The following is a 3,954-nucleotide window of genomic DNA, read 5'->3' on the forward strand; positions in this document are numbered from 1 at the left end:
ACACGTGTCCCGGCCCTCCGCACGTTCCTCGCATGCCTGACTGTTCTTTTGTTCTCCACCCTACATACACGCGCGGGCGCTTTCAATGGGCAAAGGCGCACGAGCTCCAGCCAACCCGCCCCCTTCCCCGGCCGTGTTTACTTGGAAGTAAGTGCCATTAAATTACACGGCGCTTACTCCCCAGGTGCGCAGAACGGCGGCCGGCTGGACTCGCCTCCTCGCCGCTTGCCTACTTACCGGGGCGGCCGGCGAAGGCAGCTGCGCGCACGCCTCCGCGTAGTTTCCGGGGAGCAGCCGCCGCCGTTGCGCGAACAGAGCGCCTTCCTCCCGCAGCCCGGCCGGGCGGAGGGAACTTTTTCTTGCTGCCGAGCCGCTTGGGAGACGGAGGTGCATGGAAAGACCTCGCGGTTTCCCGAGACGAGAGCAGGCCTCTTTCCCCACCAGCCGCCCCCTCTCGCGCTTCCTCGCCGGGGCTTTCAGTTTCATGGCAACTGAACGAATTACGCTGCCTTCTGGGAAGAGCGGGGTAGAGTGGAAGGGGCTTTCCCAAGGTAGCCTCCTTCCCCGGGCCCAAAGTGGCTACAGCCTGGGAACCGAATCTGTTCTGTTGTTGTTGTTCTGTTGTTGTTGTTGTTGTTCTCCCAAGCCAGGGCGCTTAGATTTCCAGGGCAATTTTGATACGCTTTCTTCCCGAGTGTGCCTCTTGAGGAACCGGGGCTGGGAATCCCGAGGGAGGAAAACACAGCGCTCTTGCGCTTGCGTCCTGCTTGCGAGTTGCTCCTTTGCATCAGTTGCGACGCTGGGAGAACAGAGCCAGCAGAATATATAAAGTACACAACAGTGCACATTTAAATAGGAACCGACCCACCTGGACTCTTCATGATCGGAGGCCCTTCTTCGTGTGCCTCCTCCGCCAGAGGTCTGGAGGGTGGCAGCACGAGAAAAGGGCCTTTGGGGCGTTGGTTCCATCTTGTGGACCGCTCTCCCTTGACAACGCCGGATTTAAGATGAGATTAAAAAGTAATGAATTATTGTGAAAATATTATTCAGGGTGGGGACCTTGTTCAGGGTGGCATGTTGTCAAAGTCTGCCCCTGCCCAAGGGAGGCTCACCTGGCACCTTCATTACGTTATCTTCAGGCACCTGGCAAAAACATCCATCTTCTCCCAGGCCTTTGGTTAATTAAACCATCTACTGTATATAGCCTTTTAAACCGGGGTGGGATTTTTTTATTTGTGTTTGTATATTGCAAACCGCTGTGATCTTCAGATGAAGGGCAGCATAGAAACTAATACCACAGGAAGTGATAAGAGGTCTTGGGCTAAGGGGCACATTCCCTTTGGGGGCAACCTTCCACGAATAGCCTGCCAGGGCTGCATGTGGCCAGAGGCAAAAGTGATATGATCTGGCTTGTACTATGTACAGTACATTCTAGGCACATAAACATCAAGGGGTTTCTATATACATAAATCTCTTCAACCAGGAGACTTTGTCACAGTTCAAGGACACATTCCAGTTAGACAAAGCATTCCAAGACAGTGTGGAGCAGGGCTGGTGAGGGGCAAAGCCAGAGTAGTCTTGAGACAGGAACCTTGCTGAATCCCTGGGCCTGAGGTTCTCAAGCCCACTGTTCAGGCTTATATTTACAGTATTTGTAAGCAAGTCCCACTGTATTTAAGTAAGTTAAGTAAAAGTTCTTTTGAAGTCACGCAGTAGTTCTGAAAATAAAGGCTGCAGTCCTGTGCACACGCACCAGGGAGTACAGTAAGTGCCATTGAACTCAATGGAATTTCCTTCTGAGTGTGCATGCATAGGCTAGGGGTCATTAGGAAAGTGGCTGAAAATAAAGTTGCCAAATCTTGAACACCATTACAAAAATCTATGGACTGACTGCAGTTGGAACACTGCAGACGTCTTCGCACCTCAAAAAGGATATTGTAGAGCTGGGGGGAAAATGGAAAAAGGCAACCGAAAAGATCAAGCGGATAGAACGTAGAACAGGAGACTCTTAATCTCAGGGGCGTGGGTCCAAGCCCTGTGCTGGGCAATTCCTGCATTGCAGGGAGTTGGATTAGGTGACCCTCATCCAACTCTACAATTCTATCTACCTTAAGAGAAAAGGTTAAAATATTTGGGGCTTTTCAGAGACGAGGGGACATGATAGAAGTATAAAATTATGGATTGTGTGCAGAAAGTGGATAGACATACTAGTAGTGTGGTACCTCTGGTTACGTACTTAATTCATTCTGGAGGTCCGTTCTTAACCTGAGGTACCACTTTAGCTAATGGGGTCTCCTGCTCTGTTCTCATCCTGAAGCAAAGTTCTTAACCCGAGGTACTACTTCCGGGTTAGCAGAGTCTGTAACCCGAAGTGTTTGTAACCTGAGGTAACACTGCAATTGAGGCCAATCAAGGAAACCAAATGTTGGAAGATTCAGGACAGACAAAAGAAAGTACTTATTCACACAGCACAGTTGAACTATGGAATTTGCTCCATGCAGTAGTGATGGCCACCAATTTGGATGGCTTTAAAAGATCAGACAAATTCATGGGAAATACCATTAATGGCTAGTAGGCGCAATGGATAGGTTTGTCTCCACTGTCCAGCAGCAGTGCCAACTGAATAGCAGTTGCTGGTGGTCACAAGTGAGAGCGCTTTTGCACTCAGGTACTCCTTTGTGAAAGGGGCGCGGGTGACGCTGTGGTCTAACTCTAAACCGCTGAGCCTAGGGCTTGCCGATCAGAAGGTCGGCAGTTCGAATCCCCACGACGGGGTGAGCTCCCGTTGCTTAGTCCCAGCTCCTGCCAACCTAGCAGTTCGAAAGCACGTCAAAGTGCATAAATAGGTACCGCTCCGGCGGAAAGGTAAATGGTGTTTCTGTGTGCTGCTCTGGTTCGCCAGAAGCGGCTGTCATGCTGGCCACATGACCTGGAAGCTGTACGCCGGCTCCCTCAGCCAATAAAGCGAGATGAGCGCCACAACCCCAGAGTCGTCCGCGACTGGACCTAAGAGTCAGGGGTCCCTGTCCCTTTACTCCTTTGTGAGAATGATGGACTAGATAGGCCTTTGGTCTGATATAGCAGGATTCATTTGTTCTTACACTCTGCCATTACATACGTTAACTGCATCTGTGTTAAAAGTAGTGTGTCTAGTCTTCAAGTCCCAGCCTCTCTGAATTATGGGATCATGACTCTAAAGTATGTACTGTATCTCACATCATCACAAAGTAAAAGGCTCTGGTTCAGGGGTCCCCAAACTAAGGCCCGGGGGCCGAGTGCGGCACAATCGCCTTCTAAAACCGGCCCGCGGACGGTCCGGGAATCAGCATGTTTTTACATGAGTAGAATGTGTCCTTTTATTTAAAATGCATCTCTGGGTTATTTGTGGGCCATAGGAATTCGTTCATTTTTCCCCCCAAAATATAGTCCGGCCCCCCACAAGGTCTGAGGGACAGTGGACCGGCCCCCTGTTGAAAAAGTTTGCTGACCCCTGCTCTAGTTCTTTAAAGGTATTGTACTAAAATGGTAATACTGTATTACCTATCAAGAATACAGTATTATGTAATTTTTCAATTTGTGTATTATTAAAAGGGCACACATTTGCAACCACAATATAGGGTTGCAGCCGAAACCCCCTTTTCCATCCAGTCAGACTCGCTCCCATAAGTAGTTGATATACATGTGGGCCTTTAAAACGGCCATTCATTTAAAAGTTTTTATACTTCTTTATTGTAACTGAAAAACTGTACATAAAAAGGAGCTGTAAAGTTACATTTGTCAAAACCAATGTAAGAAATATTTTCTCTGACCAACTTAAAGGGAGTGCAAACATTTTACATTTCATAAAGTGACAAAAAGTAAACCAAAATGAATAGTTTATGGTTTGTAGCAATGGTACAAAGTTAAGCTGGAGGGTTTTGTTTTTTTAAGATAGTATGGCAAAAAAGAAAACCC

The 3,954-nt window shown here is 48.4% G+C and overlaps 1 protein-coding gene across 1 annotated transcript in view; it reads right to left on the reverse strand.

Annotated features, from left to right (window-relative positions):
• Positions 1–902, reverse strand: part of TRAF5 (TNF receptor associated factor 5) — a 37,350-nt gene extending 36,448 nt beyond the window's left edge. The window contains exon 1 of the mRNA XM_035111272.2: positions 238–902. The gene's annotated coding sequence lies outside the window, so the exon portion shown is untranslated. The remainder of the gene's footprint in view (positions 1–237) is intronic.
• Positions 903–3,954: the final 3,052 nt, after the last annotated feature.

This window comes from Zootoca vivipara, chromosome 3 (genome assembly GCF_963506605.1).
Source record: "Zootoca vivipara chromosome 3, rZooViv1.1, whole genome shotgun sequence".
In the NCBI taxonomy this organism is placed as follows: Eukaryota; Metazoa; Chordata; class Lepidosauria; order Squamata; family Lacertidae; genus Zootoca; species Zootoca vivipara.